The sequence below is a fragment of the Schistocerca piceifrons genome, chromosome 1 (assembly GCF_021461385.2).
Source record: "Schistocerca piceifrons isolate TAMUIC-IGC-003096 chromosome 1, iqSchPice1.1, whole genome shotgun sequence".
Classification (NCBI taxonomy): Eukaryota; Metazoa; Arthropoda; class Insecta; order Orthoptera; family Acrididae; genus Schistocerca; species Schistocerca piceifrons.
In genome coordinates this window covers 614,648,468-614,671,609 of record NC_060138.1, presented here as the reverse complement: position 1 = coordinate 614,671,609, position 23,142 = coordinate 614,648,468, and positions in this window count along the sequence as shown.

The window sequence follows — 23,142 nt, the reverse complement described above, 5'->3', positions numbered from 1 at the left end:
TAATACTAATGTGTAACCAACACAGACATTTTGAACAAACAATTTATTTGAATAAGAGATGAGTACCGTGCTCTATGAGCAATTAAAAGAGGGTAACATGAATTTAATTGTAAGTACTACTTCATAAGTTTTTTCTATGCAGCATAATGCCAACTAAATTGCTATAAGCACATGAGTACAAATGCCATAAGCTTTTACGGCGAGCACCGAAGAAACTTCCTTTATGTAAACATTTGTCATTGAAGTAGTATTTGAAATGACTATATTTTGTCCTTATGGTAATTCATGCAAGAAGCTTCGACTGCTGTTTAAGGTATTGTTCTGATAGCTTCATGCAGAATAAGTGGACGAAATTTATGATGAAATGAATTGTATGTACATTGTCCAGTGAAAGCATTTGAACGAGGCAGGCTTGGAATAAATCTGAACAAAACAGAATATCTAGGAGGAGATGGAAGATATATAGTATTGCTGCAAGAAACTATTGTAGCTGCAAATCAGTTTCAATAGTTAGGATCAATTACCTATTCCTCAAGTGGTTACGAAGCAGATGTGGATCGCAGGATCCAGCAGGCAAGAGGAGCAATTACACTACTGGCCATTAAAATTGCTTCACCACGAAGATGACGTGCTACAGACGCGAAATTTAACCAACAGGAAGAAGATGCTGTGATATGCAAATGATTAGGTTTTCAGAGCATTCACACAAGATTGGCGCCGGTGGTGACACCTACAACGTGCTGACATGAGGCAAGTATCCAACCGATTTCTCGTACACAACCAGAAGTTGACCGGCATCGCCTGGTGAAACTTCGTTGTGATGCCTTGTGTAAGGAGAAGAAATGCGTACCATCACGTTTCCCACTTTGATAAAGGTCGGATTGTAGCCAATCGCGATTGCGGTTTATCGTATCGCGACATTGCTGCTCGAGTTGGTCGAGATCCAATGACTGTTACCAGAATATGGAACCGGTGAGTTCAGGAGGGTAATACGGAACGCCGTGCTGGATCCCAACGGCCACGTATCACTAGCAGTCGAGATGACAGGCATCTTATCCGTATGGCTGTAACGGATCGTGCAGCCACGTCTCGAACCCTGAGGCTACAGATGGAGACGTTTGCAATACAACAACAATCTGCACGAACAGTTCGACGAAGTTTGCAGTAGCATCGACTATCAGCTCGGAGACCATGGTTGCGGTTACTCTTGACGCTGCATCACAGACAGGAGCGCCTGCGTTGGTGTACTCAACGACGAACCTGGGTGCCCGAATGGCAAAACGTCATTTTTTTGGGATGAATACAGGCTCTGTTTACAGCATCATGATGGTCGCATCCGTGTTTGGCGACATCGCGGTGAACGCAGATTGGAAGCGCGTATTTGTCATCCCCATACTGGCGTATAACCGGCGTGATGGTGTGGGGTCCCATTGGTTGCAAGTCTCGGTCACCTCTTGTTCGCACTGACAGCACTTTGAACAGAGAACGTTACATTTCAGATTTGTTAAGAGCCGTGGCTCAACCCTTCATTCGATCCCTGCGAAATCCTACATTTCAGCAGGATAATGCAGGTCCTGTACGGGCCTTTCTGGATACAGAAAATGTTCGACTGATGCCCTGGCCAGCACATTCTCCAGCTCTCTCACCTATTGAAAACGCCTGGTCGATGGTGGCCGAGCAACTGGCTCGTCACAATATGCCAGTCATTACTCTTGATTAACTGTGGTATCGTGTTGAAGCTGCATGGGAAGCTTTACCTGTACACGCCATCCAAGCTCTGTTTGGCTCAATACCCAGCCATATCAAAGCCGTTATTAGGGACGGAGGTGGTTGATCTGGTTAGTGATTTCTCGCGATCTATGTACCCAAATTGTGTGAAAATGTAATCACCTGTCAGTTCTGGTATAATATATTTGACCAATAAATACCCGTTTATCATCTGCATTTCTTCTTGTTGTAGCAATTTTAATGGCCAGTAGTGTATATTGCTAAATGGAGTTCTGTGGAAATGGGGAATAGCTAAAGAAATAAAGAACAGGATTCTGCAAACAGTGGTTGATCCTATACTAACGTACAGGACAGAAGAAAGAACCCAGGGATGGCGGTAGAGAAGCAAAGTACAGGCAGTGGTGATGGGTGGAATAAGGAGGGTAGCCGGGCTGTCCAGGACAGAACGGAGATCAAATGGGGAAATTACAGAGCTAATGGATGTGGAACAATCAGTCATTCAAGGAACTGAGAAAAGATCTCTTCAATGGTATGGCTATGTATGGCGAATGAAACGAACGTCGCCTTCCCTCCGGGGATTCCCATTTGATTTCCTGAAGCATTTCCTCCGTCACACTTAAAAGTTGTTCAGACCTCCTGGTAACAAATCTAGGAGCCTGCCTCTCTGCCTCTGAACAGGTTCGATGTCTTCCTTCAGTCTGATTAGATACGGATTCCAAACACTCGAGCAGTTCTCAAGAATAGGTCCTACCAGAGTGCTATATGTGATTTCTTTTACACGTGAACCACTCAAGCCTAAGATTCTCCTAATAAATAAAAGTCGGCCATTCTCCTTGCCTACCACAGTTCTCACAGGCTTGTTGCATTTCACATGGCTTTGAAACCTTGTGCCCAGACATACAAACGACTTGACTGTGTCAAACAGGATTCTAGTAATACTGTGTCCAAACATTACAGGTTTCTCCTTCCGACTCATTCACAACAACTTACATTTTTCTACGTTTAGAAGTAGGTGCCATTCATCATACCAACTGGAAATTTTGTCTAAGTCATCTTGTATCTTCCTACAGTCACTCTACTTCGACACCTAACCGCACAACGCAGCATCATCAGCATACAACCACGGACTGTTGCCCAAACAGCCCGCCAAATCATTTTTGTATATAGAGAACAACACTGGCCCTATCCTACTTTCTTGTGGCACCACTGACGATGCCCTTGTCCCTGACGGAGCGAGGTGGCGCAGTGGCTAGTACACTGGACTCACATTCGGGAGGACGACGGTTCAATCCCGTCTCCAGCCATCCTGATTTAGGTTTTCCGTGATTTCCCTAAATCGTTTCAGGCAAATGCCGGGATGGTTCCTCTGAAAGGGCACGGCCGATTTCCTTCCCAATCCTTCCCTAACCCGAGCTTGCGCTCCGTCTCTAATGACCTCGTTGTCGACGGGACGTTAAACACTAACCACCACCACCTTGTCCCTGATGAACAATTGCCGACGAATATATTGTATAACTTAAGAAGTCTTCGAGTCATTCACATATCTCTGAACTTATTCCATACGATCGTACCTTCGTTAACAGCCAGCAATGAGGTACCGTTTCAAATGCTGTCCGTAATTCTAAAAATATGTTACCTCCTGTTGCCCTTCATACATAGTTCGCAGTGAATCATTTGAAAAAAGGGCAAGCTGAGTTTTGCAATAGCGATGCTTTCAATAAGCAAGCTGATTCGTGGACATAAGCTTGTCACTATTAAGACAGTTTGTTATACTCGAACTGAGAATATACTCAGGGCTTCGACAGCCAACCGAAGTTAGAAATATCGGTCTGTAATTTTGGAGGTCCATTCTTCTTATGTACTGGAGTCAGCTGCAATTTTTTCCAGGGGCTTGGGACTTTGTGCTGGGCGTAGATTTACGATAAATGCAGGCTAGGTAAGGAGCCAATGCCGTAGAGTATTCTTTGTAAAATCGAATTAGGATTCCATCTGGACCTGGTGATTTGTTTGCTTTCAAATCTTGCAGCTGATCCCCTACGCCAGGGACGCTTATTAAATTTTTTAGAGTCATCAATCTTCAGACTGGTTTGATGTTGCCAGTCACGAATTCCTCTCGTGTGCCAACTTCTTCATTTCAGAGTAGCACTTGCAACCTGCGTCCTCAATCATTTGCTGGATGTATTCCAATATCTGTCTTCCTCTAGCGTTTTTGCCCTCCACATTTCCCTCTAGCACCATGGAAGTCATTCCCTGGTGTCTTAACAAATGTCTTATCATCCTGTACCTTCTCCTCATCAGTGTTTTCAATATATTCCTTTCCTCTCTGATTCTGAGCAGAACTTCGTCATTCCTTATTAGTCCACCTAACTTTCAACATTCGTCTATAGCACCACATATCTAATGCCTTGATTCTCTTGTGTTTCGGTTTTCCCAAAGTCCATGTTTCTCAACCATACAATCTGTTCTCCAAACGTACATTCTCAGAAATCACTTACTCAAATTAAGGCCTATGTTTGATACTAGTAGACATATGTTGGCTAGGAACGTCTTTTTGTCAATGCTAGTCTGCATTTCATGCCCCCTCGCTCCGTCCATAATTGGTAATTTTTCTGCGTAGGTAGTAGAATTCCTTTACTTCATCTAATTCGTGACCATCAATCTTGATGTTAAGTTTCTCGATGCTCTCATTTGCTGCTTCTCATTATATTCCTCTTTCTTCGATTTGCACTCAATCCATATTCTGTACTCATACTTTTCAATCCGTTCAGCAGATCAAGTAATTCTTGTTCTCTTTCACTCAGGATAACAATGACATCAGCGAATCGTATCGATGATATCCTTTCACCTTGATTTTTAATTCCACTCCTGGACGTTTCTTATAATTCCACCATTGCTTCTTCGACGTGCAGACTGAACCGGAGGCGCGAAAGACTACATCGCTCTTCAATCGTAACACTTCGTCCTTCGTCGTCCACTATTCTCTCTGTGTCCTTGAACATGTTGTATGTTACCCGTCTCTCCCTATAGCTTACCCATATTTCTCTCAGAATTTCGAACGTCTTGCACTATTTTGCATCGTCGAACGCTTTTCCCAGATCGGCAACTCCTATGAACTTGGCCTTTCCTCTCTGGTGCCCTTACCTTTCCTAAAGCCAAAGTGGTCGTCACCCTACACATCCTCAGTTTTCTCTTCCCTTCTTCTGTGTCGTATTCTTGTAAGTAACTTTGATGCTCGGGCTGTTAAGCTGATAGTGCGACCATCCTCGCACTTGTCAGCTCTTGCAGTCTTCCGGATTGTGTGGATGATAGCCGGTCGCGGTGGCTGAGCGGATCTAGACGCTACAGTCTGGTACTGCGCGACCGCTACGGTTGCAGGTTCGAATCCTGCCTCGGGCATGGATGTGTGTGATGTCCTTAGGTTGGTTAGGTTTAATTAGTTCTAAGTTATAGGCGACAATAACCTCAGAAGTTAAGTCGCATAGTGCTCAGAGCCATTTGAACCAACCAAATTCGTATTCTAGTACTGTACCCCGTAGCTCTTCTAAATCGACTCCTGTTTCTTATTCTGTCACATCTGACAAATCGTCTCTCTCTTACAGGTCTTCAATGTATTCTTTCAACTTATTCACTCTCTCCTCTGCTTTTAACAATGGAATTGCGTTACACTCTTAATAATACCACTTCTTTTTCCTTTCACGCAAGTTGCTTTTACTTTCCTATATGCTTCCGAGAATCATTTATTTTCCGATTTCTTAACGTTTTTCATGCGGCGATTTCGTCTTAACTTCCCTGCGCTTCCTGTTTATTTCATTCCTCAACGACTTGTTTCCTGAATACTTCCTTCTTTCATGAACCAACTGGAGTACTTCTTCTTTTACTCATGGTTTCTTTAAGGTTACCTTAATTTGCACCTATGTTTTGCTTTCTAGCTTCCGGGATGACCGTTTTTATACATGTCTATTCCTCTTCAACTGTACTGCCTACTGAGGTATTCTTTATTGCTGTATCCACAGCCTTCAAGAACACAAAGCATATCTCGTCATTCCTTAGTACTTCCGTATTCCACTTCTTTGCGTATTCATTCTTCCGGACTAATCTCTTAAATTTCACCAAACCTTTATCACTACTTCTTTGTGACCTGAGCCTATATCTGCTCCTGCGTATGCCTTACATTCAAGTTTCTGATTTCGGAATCTTTGCCTGACCCTTATGTAATATAAATGAAATCTTCCCGTAACACTCGGCCTTTTCCAGGAGTACCTCATCCTCCTCCAATTATCGAACAGAATATTCGCAATTACAAGCTGAAATTTATTACAGAAGTCAATCAGTCTTTCTCCTCACTCATTCCTTCTCCCAAGCCCTTATTATCGTGTAACCTTTTCTTCTACTCTAGTCCCCCATGACTATTATATTTTCTTCCCTTTCTACGTACCCTAGTACCCTTTCAATGTCCTCATGTACTTTCATTATTTCTTCATCTTCAGCTTGCTAAATCTGGAAGTATAGCGGAACTATTGTTGTCGATGTTGGTTTGCTGTCGACTATGATATCACTTAACTGTTCACATCAACACGTTCTCTGCCCTATCTTCCCATTCATAACTCCCGTTATACTATTTTCTGCTGATATTCACGTTATCTTACATTCCTCTGATCAGAAATCCTCGTCTTCTTTCCATTTCGCTTCACTGACCCCTACTGTATGAAGATTGAGTCTTTGCATTTCTCTGTTCAAATTTTCTAGCTTTTCTACCACGTTAAGGCATCTGGCATTCCGCACCCTAACTCGTGGAACGCTATCCTTCTTTCGGTTATTCAATCTTTTTCTCATGGTCACCTCCGCCTTGGCAGTCACGTCCAGGAGATCCAAATGGGGACCACCCAGGAATCTTTCGCCAACGGAGAGATCATCACGGCACTTTTTCAATTAAAGTGCACATGTCCCATGGATACACGTTATATGTCTTTAATTTAGTGGCTTCCATTGTCTTCTGCATCCTCATCCACTTGATCATTGCTGACTCTTTCGCCTTGTAGGGGCAGTTTCCCACCCCCTCCGTCTACTCCTCCACCCTCTTTGATAAGGCCGTTAGCAGAATTGATTAGTAATCAAATACGCTACCCCTAGACTATCATCCACACGGGAGTCTGTCCGAATGTCAATGGAGGAGGACCGATGGGCAAAATAAGTTCTGGAATGGTCGCCAGCAGGAAGGAGGAAGCGTGAACAACCGAGGTTAAGACGGAGAGCGGGAGTAATGGGAATGATGGGGAAGAGAGATTTGAAAGATGAAGACTACCACGATCGTTAAACTGGCGATGGGAATATAGGGCAACTACTGAAACTTAGAGAAGCCCTTGTTAGCAAAACTAAGTACTATCCAGTGCTGCTGCATGTTTGGGCTTTTCTTTGTTTAGATTTACCTCACTTCTGGAGCAAATATGTTTTTAATTTGTGTTGCTCTGCCGTGTGCAGATATTTCATAATCGGTGTGGAGTATGCCTTATGTATGAATTTAAAATAGTGTAACGCCGGTGTTGTACTGAGTACTCAGAACAGCAGAGCAGCGTGACTGTTACTTACATGCCATTACTTGATGTAATGGGATGCATATTAAACTATTTTGCCAACACTCATAGGTCAAACGTTTTGCTTACTTAAACTAAATCGGGTGAGCAGCTGACTACTTGTCGATGTTAATACATGGCTCGTGTTAGAAACATTTATAGTGAATTATGGTGACAGAGATTGCTCTGCGTTGTGCGCAAATTGGAGAACTTGGTTGATTGCGCCGCAACGAATAGCAGTAAACTAAAAGAAACAAATAATATTTAAGAAAGGCCATTTTCCTTGGCCAACCCGATTACCATTTTAACCGTATATCACTAAACTTGACGTCGAGAACGACAGTTCTGTATCTTTATTCTAATGTTTCTCTTTCAGCACAACCATCCTGCGTCGTACTGAGGTACCACTGTTTCCGTTACGTAATTTTTCCTTGATTTCTGAACCTGATGAGCACATGAGGCATCCTCCATTGCTATGAGTCAGTCTGCACAGGCAACTAATTACATGGGTCCTACTTCCTGGACTGTCTTACTACACGTCATCCGGTGTCACCATTCTTCTCACGTGATCTCTTACGCTGACAACGGTTCTAGATCTAGGCATATAGTTTACTGTGATATAGAATCAGTGAAAAATCTAAAAGTGCAATCCTTATCCTTACATAAACCCTTGTTACCAACGAAAAAAATATGTGTTAAGATCAATACAAAAAAACTAAATGACATTGTAGGTTTAAAATTTGCAACAGACAACACCCATGTAAATAAAAGAAAAACTAGCAATTAATATCTTTAACCTTGCATATCTTAAAGCACTGCACAGTATTTTATGATGTGGTTACAGTAATGTTAGTGTAAATATGTTTAGTTGGGAACTAGTGTGTGTGTTACCTCACCTCACTACATCATGAATGTTGTCGCCAAGTTAGACAATAAACTATTTCAACACCGTTCAAGAGGGCGTTGGTATACACATTTTTGTCACAATTAATTGCACTATCTGTCCTTCCATAGATCTCTCTCTCTCTCTCTCTCTCTCTCTCTCTCTATCTCTCTCTCTCGTCGTCTTTCTGTTCTTAACTCATTTCTTATTTGTTTCAAATTTGTAAGACGAGACGTCGTGGAAATCTGGATACGATAGTGCAGTTCATCGGCCGCCATTTTATCGCCTATATGCAAATTCGCTTGATCATTGAAAGAACCTGCCTTTATTGTTTTTTTCAAGATTTACGAAGACCGATTACATTTTCTTGAATTCATTTTCATGCTCCCGGCACTGGCGATTGAAAATTATATTAATGATACATGGTCTTGCATGGCACAATTATTGACTCATAAGGGAAACGAGTTAGGCCGATTGGTTTATTTCATTTAATTTTTATTTTTTATTTTTCTGTTTCAGTGTCTCGTCGTTAAAATAAAATTTTCTCTCTCATAAAAAACAGATATCTTCTATTATCAACCAAAACAGATAGACAATCAAAGTTTTTTATAAAAACAACAGCCTCCTCAGATGAATACTGATTTCTGTTGGTAAGAGCTGATGGTAGGGTTAGAAAGTGACGCAGACCTCACGAAACCATGGACGCAAGCTGTCAACGTTGCACTTAGCAAGCTGGTGTGGGATCCATATGATATGGGCTATGTTTACATGGAATGGGCTGGGTCCTATGGTCCAACTGAGCTAATCATTGCCTGTAAATGGTCATGTTTGGCTCTTTCGAAACCATTTGCAGCCATTCATGGACTTCATGTTCCCAGACAAAGAAAGAATTTTTATTAATGCCATGTCACTAACCCAAAAATGTTCGCAATCGGTTTGACCCCTATTGAGGATAATTCATACCAATAATTTGGCCACCCTGGTCACCTCACATGAATCGCATCGAATATATATGAGACATAATCTAGAGGGTATCTCAGATCTCGTCTCTGTTTAGTAATCAAAATTCCTCCGTCCCGAATTGGAAACTCGGCACCGTTTAAATTTTTGACTTCCAATCAGCACTGATGGCCGAAGACTTCCGGCTTAGGAAGTTACCCTCATTCTAGAATGAGATTTTGACTCTGCAGCGGAGTGTGCGCTGATATGAAACTTCCTGGCAGATTAAAACTGTGTACCGGACCGAGACTCGAACTCGGGACCTTTGCCTTTCGCGGGCAAGTGGTCTACCAACTGAGCTACCCAAACACGACCACGCCCCGTCCTCACAGCTTTACTTCCGCCAGTACCTCGTCTCCTACCCTCCAAACTTAACAGAAGCACTCCTGCGAACCTTGCAGAACTAGCACTCCTGAAAGAAAGGATATTGCGGAGATATGGAAAGTACTGGAACCTGCATTATCGATTTTATGTTTCAGGTTCTCCTGGAAAGTCATTTTTGTTTAATCCACTGCTGGCCTCTATGGTATTTTTCTGTGTTTTTCTCTAAAAAGTGCATCTGGAAACCAACACGAATCACCTTTTACGGTATAAACAGTATTCCCATTGCATGCCACTATAATGTTATTTGACATATGCTTAGTATGCTCAACTGATATCAGTATACTCATATCAGTTAAGCACAGGTATCTTAGTAAACAGTCAACTGGAGGTTGGAACTATTCGACTGCCAAATTGCAGATTAAAAATCTGCCGCCCGGAGGTTGGAACTATTCGACTGCCAAATTGCAGATTAAAAATCTGCCGCTTGGGATGAAATCAGTTGTTTGTTGAAAAACAGAGAGAAAGAATTATAAATGACGGCCTTACAGAATTTTCCTGTCTTAAGAGAATACGATGACACGCTAGAATTATTTAGCATAATGGAAACCTCTGGAAAGAACAGACAAATTCCTCACGTTACCAAAGTCGACCAAGTGGATAAAAACTGGAAGATTGTAAGCAGTTTGAGAAAGGGATGGCCAATCCCTTTATCTTGTAGGAGTCTTCTCATGTATATGGGTAGATGGAGTGGGCAATCAGCTACTCGATCTTCGTCCCGCACACTTATGAATGAGGGAAGGTGGGGGGCGACGGGTTTCACGAGCACAATCCATATAAGACGTATACTTCCCTCGCGCTTCGATCCTCCACTCCCTCACCCTTCACCTCTTCCTCTCCACCGATCAGCCCTATTACATCGCTTTATACAGCTTTACTACACTTAGACGTTATACAAACGTGTAATATTTGTTTCTAACGGCCTTACTTTAAGGATAAAAGGTTTTTAATAATACTTGTAACAATCTGGGATATTTCCACTGCAATGCGTGGAAAACTGGAGATTTGTATGAAACCTAATTTACTTAAATTTTTTACTGGGGAAAGTTTTCGGTGAGAAGCAGTGAGTTTTGAGTTACTCAAGAAAAATATATGATACTGACCTTTCTACCACCACTCCCACCCCAACGCTCACCCCATCGGTCAGAATGTTTAGTTGTTATTCGTGGCACTCCCTCATACCACCGTGCAAAAATTGGCGACTACACGATATTTTTCACCTAATTTAGCTTTGTTGCCTAGGTGCTATACGCAGTTTAAAGCTGGCAACAGCGCTGCCAGCTCTCAGTGATTACCGTACACTGACCGTGCTATAAGTAAATTTGATTTAATTCATTGGCACATCGCCTAGTGATGTAAATTGAAGCTGAAAGGGGGGGGGGAGATAGGAAACAAAAATATTAATGATACCTGCATCGGAACTTCGTGCGGAATCAGCGGCGACGTGTGGAAATTTGTGCCGGACCAGGACTCGAATACGGGATCTCCTGAATACTAGGCAATAGCGTCAACCACTGCCCCACCGGGACACAGTGTTTATCGAAAATGCGCGGACTGCCGAGGGACGCACACCGGCCGACCCACATTCCAAACTACAGCAATCTATCTGCAGTTCCCGTCTATGTACTCCGTGCTCGCTAATTTTAATTTTCCGCTGGAGGTCTAAAGTGAACGTGCATCCGCACTGAAGGTAGTGGTTTCACTGCCCATCGAGGTGGGCCTAGGTTGGCGTTACCTGACCTGTCATACTCTGAGGTTACAGAATCCGTGGGATGATACATATGGGATGATACATACACAGACGGCGATGGTGTCGCGTGCACAAGGTATAAAAAGGCAATGTGTTGACGGAGCTGTCAATTGTACTCACGAGATTCATGGGAAAAGATTTCCGACGTGATGATGGGTACACGATGGGAATCAACAGAGTTGAACATTAGAGAATTCAATATCTCGATATCCACAGTGCAAAGAGAGTGCCGAGAACACCACATTTTAGGCAGTATCGCTCACCAAAGACTGCGCAGTGACCAACGGCTTTCTCTTAGCAAACGAAGGCAGCTGCGTTTGCGTAGAGTTGTCAGTGCTAACACAAAAGCAACACTGTAGGTCACGGAAAAGTGTGTGGATGGGTGCTTGTAAGGTGCGAAACTATAGCCACCTTACACAACTCATTAGACCCCCACAGCAGAATCACTAAGAACAGCAAGCATAGGTCTCGTCCACTTTATAATTTTAATTAACTAAATGTAACACACATTACTAGAGAAAAAGTATACCCAAGTCATTTTCTAATATTATACCAAATATAATCACTAATACACCGTTTCTTCCTGTTTTGTGCTAATAAAATTCAGAGTATCCTTTATGCATTGTCGACGTCTGCCTCAATAATTTAGATAGCGCAGGGCTCTGTAAATGCAATGTGATTCGGTAGTCAGTACGGCGCTCTGCCGATCTCAGTTGCCTAGCCTTCCCATGCACAATGATATTCAGATCGCAGTAGTTAGATACAGAGATAAGATACAGAGCGGTTTCTGCATGCCAGTGAAGAGTGAAATGAGATTTACCCTATTAAATAACTCACTTATGCTTCCTAATAGTGTGACGTACTTAGAGTCATCGTAGAAGACCAAGTTAATTTCCACCGGAAAGTATAATGTGCACTGTGGTAAATGTAAATCTCCTAGATGACACAGTAAGTGAAACTTCCACCACTATCTACTGCGAAATAAGTCTAATCTGTGTAGAAAATATCCTTGCACTGTTCTTCTTATAAAAGTAATCACGTCAGTTTTCCAGTCAATGTACATAACCAAACACTTAATGGTATTTAATTCAGGGGAAGCACTAAACTAAAAGCAACTTAGCTCAGAATAAAAATAATTCAAAGTTGAAAGGCAATAAAATGCAAGTCCCTGCCCTCTTTCTGTGCTGATGGTGCTGGCTGTTGATTAATTGAGGTCGCGTTATCCATTGTGCACTATTTCGTTTAATCTGAGTGATAAAACTGAATTATTAATGTTCAGTACCTACCAAGCCATAATTATGAAGTATATCCTGTTGTCAGTAGCCGTAACAACCAGTAAGAGATATCTATTATCAAGATAATCCAAGACTGTTGTTATGCGCTGAAACACGTAATAATTCCCATAACAAATACAAATGAATTTATACTGGGAGGAACCAGGTTTTAGGATTTAACAAGCCGAGGATAAGTTGCAACTTCCCAATGTAAACTCTAAAGGAGCGTCGTTGCACCGTCAATGAGCTTTGTCATGGAGATACAAATGCATTACAGTTACGTTACGTGGGCGGCGTGGAATCAGTCGAATCCCCTCAACCGGCACTTCACAGTTGGTTTCCTGTCGCTCTTAGCACCTGTACGTGCTCAATGTGTGCTCAGAACTGAAAAGTGTGACGTCGCTAGGGATTCCAAGAGATCGAAAAGGTATCCATCCTTTTGACCTAGTTTTTTTTTCCGAAAACGGTGAGGTGGTGCTGTAAACCCTTCGAAAGAGTTTCGCTGGCATCCAAGCCAAAGCTTGTCACAATCGGTGGGCTATAAGAATGGGGTATCTTCTTGAAATATTTACAATGGGACTGCCACTGAACTGAGGACGAACGCTTTCACTAAAAAAAAAAAAAAAATGGCTCTGAGCACTATGGGACTTAACATGTATGGTCATGAGTCTCCTAGAACGTAGAATTACTTAACCTAACTAACCTAAGGACATCACATAATACCCAGTCATCACGAGGCAGAGAAAATCCCTGACCCGCCAGGAATCGAACCCGGGAACCCGGAACGCTTTCACTCCGTTATTCCTTTTAGAGAAGCAATTGTGACAGCTTGTTTCAGGACGTCTCCTAGGAAACCAATGGCGGAATAAGCTGGTCTGAGACCGGAGGCGTCGGGCGCCGTGTTGGCTTGTCTGGCTGTTCGGCGCACCCATAGCGTGTAAGGCTGTGCGCAAATATTTAACAGTGGCAGGCTTAGGGTTGGAGTTTGAGGGGGGGAGGGGTTAAGGCGGTCTAGTCCCCTCAAAGCGGGTCGCCCCTGTGTACGGCTGTCCCACGGCCGGTGGAGCGCTGCCGAACGGCCGCGCAAACGAGACACGCATTTGTGTTTGCAAACCTCGGGTCGCAAGATAGTAGGAACCCTCATTGCAGTCGGCCGTTTGAGGACCTCACGCGCGTTAACATCAAAGAGATCCGTCTTGCTCGGCGCTGCCTTGAGAAACATCTGCACACCGAGTTTTCGCTTCCTGCCCTCCACAATGGCGGGATGGCGGCATTTTGCGGCTGTTGCAGGCGGAAGAAGACCGCTTCCCTCCGCCGTCGGAAGTCATTTGGTAGCGGCTTATGGTGGTGTAGCGATGGGGGTAAGGCGAAGCTGTTCCGTCCCACTCTGTGCCGTCTCGCTGTGGGCGACGTCTAATGTATTCCGGAGTGCCGGCATCGATCTATGGAAATGAACGACCGACTCCGCGGACGCCACCTGCAGTCCCGGCGCGACACTGCGGACACGGATAAGGCCCGACGTCCTTATTGCTGAGTGCTTCAGATTTCTTTTTCTTAGAAATGATTAAAAGAAGAATACGAAAAATGGGGTACTGTCATAAACGTATCTAAACCAGACTCTCTGCAATAGGGAGCAAATGCTGTTAACGATTTAATGGCGCTGAGCACTATGGGACTTAACATCTATGGTCATCAGTCCCCTAGAACTTAGAACTACTTAAACCTAACTTACCTAAGGACATCACACACATCCATGCCAGAGGCAGGATTGGAACCTGCGACCGTAGCAGTCCCGTGGTTCCGGACTGCAGCGCCTAGAACCGCACGGCCACCGCGGCCGGCGAGCCGTAAAACAACTAAATGGTATTCTCTGGAACAAAATCATAACGCGCAGAACAAAACATACCGTCTACAACACAATTATTGAAAATATCACAACATATGGTGCAGAGTTTTTGGAACTAAGTCAGAGTCAGGATGATTGCCTGGTGGATGTTGAGATGGATTCCTGGAGACGGAGTTGTGGGTATTCCAGGCTTGATCATATTAGAAATGATAGAATCAGAGAGATTATGAATGTCGAAAGCACAATCCTAGACAACATAGGAAGGAAGCGCCTGCTCTGGTATGACCACTTACAGCGTATGCCAGACACAATATGGCCGAAACGTGTATGACAATGGACTCCACATCAAAGACGAAAGCGTGATAGACCTCCGAAATGCTGGAAATACGAGGTCAAGGAAGCAATGGTGATGAGAGGTCTAAACGAAGTAGACTATAATGGCCGTGAAAGATGGACATTGGGATGCGAGAGACGGCGGCAACCGTAGACACCTCGCTCATATATATATATATATATATATATATATATAAAGAAATATTTCCTGTACTCCCCAATTATATATTTTATATTTAAGTAAGTATCATCTTCACACTTGAGCATACACTCTGTTCGCCACTGAAACTGCTGTACAGTAAGGCAATACAGATGAGACAACTAATCGACTTGATGTGTATTAAGAGCTGAGACGATACGGTATGCGATAAGACACGTTGCAAGTAAAGTAGCGTGACGTGACGAGAAGCTAGTCATTATAGGCTTTCGTGACAATGTTACTCACCATACTATAGACGAGCTACTCATTTGTCAGTAAAGCGGACTGGAATGAGTAGAGAATTTACGTACAAGAGGAACTAAACAATACCATAACCGGAAGCATTGATTGTAGGACTCACAAATGAAATGAGATATTACAAAACGCATAAAATATTGCATTATCAAATGGACCAAGAACATAACTACTCTGGAGCAGTAAACTAACCAGTCTCAGACGCAAGACGTAGGAGAAAGCTATATATTAAACAGCAGGAACAGCCAGACACAGACAAGATTACATAACTACTAGTTAAGAACGTAGTAGAGACGACAAGGCTACAGCTGTGGGAGGGACAAGTCTGAACACAAAATAAATTAAGTCCCCTTTATTTCTGTCAGCACTGAAGCGGGGTGAAGGCGCAGTGACGCGAACATGGAGAACTGCAGCGCAGTTTCTGCTGAACACACTCCTGTCAGATAATGAGCCAGCCACAGATACACCAACACAACACAGCCTAAGAGAGAATTAAACGGGGAGTGTATAACTGACATAGTTACCTATCTATTCGCGCGGGAGGAAGTAGCGTGGCAATAGCCAGGCTAAACAGCAAGACAGCTCCAGGCGCAGACACAATGCACTCAGAAACAATACAACTTGTTTCACCGCTAGTAATACCATACTTAACAGACTTATTAAATGAAGCTTTGCGGCTAGGTACGGTACCTGGAGTCGTGAAATACAGCTAGTAGTGTAATAATTCAAAACTCTGCCAACAGAGACCTTCAGAACCGAAATCCTACAGACTAATATTCCTTTTAAATTCTCTATGTAAGGTGCAGGAACGGCTCCTGTGCAAACGCCCTGACGCGGAAAGAGCTCTATTGCGTTGGCCCACATCAATACGGATCCAGAGCAAACTCAATAAAGAAAGTTTACCAACTCAAATTGTACATCCCACGTAAATAAGCAGAAGGGATTTTTATTGGCACTGCAGGAGCCAACGAAAATGATTGGTGGCCTGCATAGTTTACGAGTACTGATTAGCAAGCAGGCTTCCGCAGAGCAGTCAGAAAGATTACAAAGGGATGCCTTGACGGCTCGATTTGCGGTGCCATATTCTGGGATATCACATTCGAAACCCTCCTACATCTAATATAGAAGGAAGGGCGCAGTGACGGAATTGCAGGCTACGCTGACGACCTGGTGGTAATGTCAGGAAAACACAGTGATATTCTGTAAACAAGACAACTTTTGTGCAGTACAAAAAAATTAACAACTGCTGCACGCAAAACAGCTTATATGCTAATGAAAGGCACACTACAAAAAACACCTAACGATAAAAATTAAAAACACAAATACATAAAGAGAGGCAATTACACGATGCTTAGAAGTAGATGTTGATGACAAGCCTATCGTCAGCCAAACTAACTACAAATAACACAAAAAAATTTTGTATACAATTAGCACTTTTAAGTACCACACAATACAGATTACACATCACGCAGCCGAGCCGCGCGGGGTAGTCGCGCGGTCTAGGGCGTCTTGTCACGGTCCGTGCGGTTCCCCCGTGTGAGGTTCGAGTCCTCCCTCAGGCATCTGTGTGTCTGCTGTCCATAGTGTATGTTAGTTTGAGTAAGATTAAGTAGTATGTAGGCATAGGGAACGATTACCTCAGCAGTTTGCTCCCATAAGACCTTACAACCACATCGCGCACATCTGAACGTACCTCTGCGTTCTCTACAAGTCCGTAGTACGTTTCACGCCAAGTGCGTGGACACACAGGCTCCTCCCTGTGATGTACAGCATAACTGTCAGGGGCTTTCAGCACCACCTCTGCAGTGGAAATGTGTTTCCTGCTGTGTGTCTTCCCGATAGATGTAACCATCAAATACGAAGCAACATCTTATTGGCTGAAGAAGGGAAGAATTGACAAGGCGAGAGAAATTAAAGGAGAAAATATCGAGCAGGAAAGACAACTAAACTCCCCGCGGGTGGACATCTGGCAACACAGTGGGGCCAAAGTGATCAGCGTCATAGTCTGCAAGCCTTCTCGCACAGAATCAGGAAATGGTTATGAATGAAACATGCCAATTCGAGTCCTGGCATGATTCACTTCACAGCTGGGCGCGGCCCTCATCCAGCGCATTTTCAGTGCGTTTTGCTTGTTATCAGCAGTGACAGACAACATGAGGAATATGGATCTCCGAAATGTGAGCGGTGCAGACACTTACAGAGAAACGTACAAGGCATTGGCACTGAGACACTGCAAGAGACACTCATCGATGCAGATAGATGGGAACTATTTAAAAAGCACGCTGAACATATGTCCAAAGTTGAATACGCTGAAATGAGACCATACTGATATCGAGTTAGAGGACAGCGAGACGAATGGGTTAGCTCAGCTCGAGCACAATAGATACGTTTGTAATTACCACAAACTACGAGGCAAATGAACAACTACATACACATATCACATGAATGACAGTACATGATGAAATAGTAACACACATACACATTAGAACAGAAACCTGTTAATCTAAAAAGTAGGTTTGGTTATAGTATAAGGCGCCCCGTAAAATATGCAATTAACTACTTTAACACAGAAAAACTGAAATACAAGTTATCTAGCTAGGTAAAACACATATAATGACGAGACAAAACTAATACTTTATTCAAACAACATACGACAATAAATGCAGAAAAGTAGTACACAGATAAAGTAGAACATAAACCTGTCAATGAAAGATGAAAATGTGTGCCCCGACTCGGACTCAAACCTGGGATCTCCTGCTTACGCGGCAGACGCTCTATCCATCTGAGCCACCGAGGACCGACAGGATAGTGCTACTGCAGAGACTTATCTCTAGCAAGGTGGTATTTTGCTGATTCCCGTAAGAGTTCGGGCACTGTTTGTGCATCGTCTGTCATGAGAGTAGGAGATCCCTGCTTCGAGTCCCAGTCGGGGGAACACATTTTCAACTGTCCACGTTGACTTATACCAACGCCTGTATGCAGCTTGTAATTTCATTGTAATATCAGTCTAAAGAGCTGCATGGTCACCGACAGTTACTGTGCAAGCCACAGCAGTCAACCTCTTATTGGAATACATTAACATAGAAAAACAGCACCACAAGTAATCCAACTCACATGAAAGGTACCGAACTGTGAGTGCCGTTGCTGCAAGAACAACATAGTAACTTAGTGCCTCTCTCCCACTGCGTTCAGTGAACCCGTACAGCAGGCGTATATCGGCCAACACTTCGTCAGCAAACCTAACCAAGCTGTTGTGCATCACTGTCAACGTACAACACCTCCTGGAAACCATCCCGAGACGGTACCATGCAGTACTGAATAGAAGCTTGAGGGACACTTACAGAGTGTTGTCAACAAAAAGTACCGCGATTGAAAGGAAATATTTTACTTCCAAACAATACAGACAGCGCATATCATCGATATTAGCACTGTTGAGCACTATTGTGCACTACTCCGTGTGTGTGTGGGTGGGTGTGTGGGTGAACCAGATCTCTACCGAAGAACTTTCAGGGGTTGTCCAGAGACACTCTTTGAGTACTTTTGTAGAAGAGACCCACGGTTTCCGCTGGCTCGTTGCGGAGCTACTGCATCTCGTTTAGCTTATTGTCGCACCTGCCTTTGTTACTGTATTGCACTTACAGTTGTGCACAATAGTGCTCAACAGTGCTAATATCGATGATATGCGCTGTCTGTATTGTTTGGAAGTATATATATATATATATATATATACATATATATATATATATATATATATATATATATATATATATATATATATATATATACACTCCTGGAAATGGAAAAAAGAACACATTGACACCGGTGTGTCAGACCCACCACACTTGCTCCGGACACTGCGAGAGGGCTGTACAAGCAATGATCACACGCACGGCACAGCGGACACACAAGGAACCGCGGTGTTGGCCGTCGAATGGCGCTAGCTGCGCAGCATTTGTGCACCGCCGCCGTCAGTGTCAGCCAGTTTGCCGTGGCATACGGAGCTCCATCGCAGTCTTTAACACTGGTAGCATGCCGCGACAGCGTGGACGTGAACCGTATGTGCAGTTGACGGACTTTGAGCGAGGGCGTATAGTGGGCATGCGGGAGGCCGGGTGGACGTACCGCCGAATTGCTCAACACGTGGGGCGTGAGGTCTCCACAGTACATCGATGTTGTCGCCACTGGTCGGCGGAAGGTGCACGTGCCCGTCGACTTGGGACCGGACCGCAGCGACGCACGGATACACGCCAAGACCGTAGGATCCTACGCAGTGCCGTAGGGGACCGCACCGCCACTTCCCAGCAAATTAGGGACACTGTTGCTCCTGGGGTATCGGCGAAGACCATTCGCAACCGTCTCCATGAAGCTGGGCTACGGTCCCGCACACCGTTAGGCCGTCTTCCGCTCACGCCCCAACATCGTGCAGCCCGCCTCCAGTGGTGTCGCGACAGGCGTGAATGGAGGGACGAATGGAGACGTGTCGTCTTCAGCGATGAGAGTCGCTTCTGCGTTGGTGCCAATGATGGTCGTATGCGTGTTTGGCGCCGTGCAGGTGAGCGCCACAATCAGGACTGCATACGACCGAGGCACACAGGGCCAACACCCGGCATCATGGTGTGGGGAGCGATCTCCTACACTGGCCGTACACCACTGGTGATCGTCGAGGGGACACTGAATAGTGCACGGTACATCCAAACCGTCATCGAACCCATTGTTCTACCATTCCTAGACCGGCAAGGGAACTTGCTGTTCCAACAGGACAATGCACGTCCGCATGTATCCCGTGCCACCCAACGTGCTCTAGAAGGTGTAAGTCAACTACCCTGGCCAGCAAGATCTCCGGATCTGTCCCCCATTGAGCATTTTTGGGACTGGATGAAGCGTCGTCTCACGCGGTCTGCACGTCCAGCACGAACGCTGGTCCAGCTGAGGCGCCAGGTGGAAATGGCATGGCAAGCCGTTCCACAGGACTACATCCAGCATCTCTACGATCGTCTCCATGGGATAATAGCAGCCTGCATTGCTGCGAAAGGTGGATATACACTGTACTAGTGCCGACATTGTGCATGCTCTGTTGCCTGTGTCCATGTGCCTGCGGCTCTGTCAGTGTGATCATGTGATGTATCTGACCCCAGGAATGTGTCAATAAAGTTTCCCCTTCCTGGGACAATGTATTCACGGTGTTCTTATTTCAATTTCCAGGAGTGTATATATATATATATATATATATATATATATATATATGTGTGTGTGTGTGTGTGTGTGTGTGGGTGGGTGTGTGGGTGAACCAGATCTCTACCGAAGAACTTCAGGGGTTGTCCAGAGACACTCTTTGAGTACTTTTGAAGAAGAGACCCACGGTTTCCGCTGGCTCGTTGCGGAGCTACTGCATTTCGTTTAGCTTATTGTCGCAGCTGCCTTTGTTACTGTATTGCACTTACAGTTGTGCACAATAGTGCTCAACAGTGCTAATATCGATGATATGCGCTGTCTGTATTGTTTGGAAGTAAAATTTTTCCTTTCACTCGCGGTATATATATATATATATATATATATATATATATATATATATGCACAGTGTTGGGTGCATTAGTGGAGATAATTCTCTGATGAGTGAGGACAGTGTACTGAACAACTTTTCATCAATATTTATTTCGGTTACAGACTAATAATAGTAACTATTATGAATAATATGGTTTTAGGTTGGTTAGTGCCTCCAGTACGTGTTGCACAAGCAAGTCATTGAAGTTTTTCCAAGGGAGACAGTTCAGGTACTGAAGTGTAGATACGTGGACGCAAACGGATATTCTATACTGACAGGCGTAATCCAATGTGCAGCGCACTTACGACAGCGCAGGAAACATCAGGTAGTATGTTATGTGACTTGTTATAGGCAGACTGGTACACACAGAAAGAAAGAAAAAAACCACTCCATTAAAGACTCGTAACGTATATCCACAGGACATGTGGCCTGCAATTGAGGAAGTGTCATGATGATCTCTCAATTTGCAAAAGATTCCGGAATAGTCCCCCATTCGGATCCCCAGGAGGGGAATGCCAAGGGGGCCGGCCGCTGAGGCCGAGCGGTTCTAGGTGCTTCAGTCCGGAACCGCGCTGCTGCTACGGTGGCATGTTCGAATCCTGCCTCGGGCATGGATGTGTGTGATGTCCTCAGGTTAGTTAGGTTTAAGTAGTCCTAAGTCTAGGGGACTGACGACCTCAGATGTTAAGTCCCATACTGCTTAGAGCCATCTGAACCATTTGAATGCCAAGGGGGGAGGATACCACGAGAAAAAGATTGAATAATTAACGGTAGGATAACGTTCTACGAGTCGGGGCGTGGAATGTCCGAAACTTGAACGTGGTAGGGAAACTAGAAAATCAGAGAAGAGAAATGAAAAGGCTGAATCGAGATATAGTAGTGGTCATTGAAGTGGAAAGAAGACAAAGTTGTCCGGTCAGATGGGTATACGGTAATATCTACAGCAGTAGAAAATTTTATAACGAGAGTAAGATTCGTTATGAATGGGAAGGTAGGGCAGAGAGCGTGTTACTGTGAATGGTTCAGTGATAAGGTTTTTCTTATCGACAGCAAACCAACACCTGCAACGATAGTTCAGGTATACATGCCGACGTCGCACGCTGAAGAAGAAGAGATAGAGTACGTGTATGAGGATATTGAAGAGGTAATGCAGTTTGTGAAGGGAGACGAAAATCGAATAGTCATGGGGGACTGAAATGCGGTTGTAGGGGAGGGAGTAGGAGAAAAGGTTACAGAAGAATATGGGCTTGGGACAACAAATGAGAGAGTATAGAGATTAATTGAGTTCTACAAAAAACTTCACCTATTAATAGCGAATACTCTGTTCAGTAAACACAAGAGGAGGAGTATACTTGGAAAAGACACGGGTGATACCGGAAGATCTCAGTTAGACTACATCATGGTCAGAGATTCCTTATGGCCTACCGAGGAGCAGATATAGAATCAAATCTACATGTACATCTACATGGATACTCCGTAAATCACATTTAAATGCCTGGCAGAGGGTTCATCGAACCACCTTCACAATTCTTTATTATTCCAATCTCGTATAGCCAGCGGAAAGAATGAACACCTATATCTTTCCACACGAACTCTGATTTTCCTTATTTTATCGTGGTGATCGTGCCTCCTTATGTAGGTCGGTGTCAACCAAATATTTTCGCATTCGGAGGAGAAAGTTGGTGATGGTAATTTCGTGAGAAGATTCCGTCTCAACGAAAAACGCCTTTCTTCTAATGATTCCCAGCCCAAATCCCGTATGATTTCTGTGACACTCTCTTCCATATTTCGCGATAATACGAAACGTGCTGCCTTTCTTTGAACTTTTTCGATGTACTCCGTGAGTCCTACCTGGTCAGGAGCCCACACCGCGCAGCAATATTCTAAAAGAGGACAGACAAGCGTAGTGTAGGCAGTCTCCTTAGTAGGTCTGTTACATTTTCTAAGTGTCCTGCCAATAAACCGCAGCCTTTGATTAGCTTTCCCCACAACATTTTATATGTGTTCTTTCCAATTTAAGTTGTTCGTAATTGTAATACCTAGGTATTTAGTTGAATTTGCGGCTTTTAGATTAGACTGATTTATCGTGTAACCAAAGTTTAACGAGTTCCTTTTAGTTCTCATGTGGATGACCTCACATTTTTCGTCAACTGCCACTTTTCGAGCATTCAGATACCTTTTCTAAATCGTTTTGCAGTTTGTTTTGTCTTCCTATACTTTATTAGCCGAAAAAAGACAGCGTCATCTGCAAACAACCGAAGACGGCTGCTCAGATTGTCTCCCAAATCGTTCATATAGATAAGGAACAGCTAAGGGCCTATAACACTACCTAGGGGAACGCCTGAAATCACTTCTGTTTTACTCGATGACTTTCCGTCAATT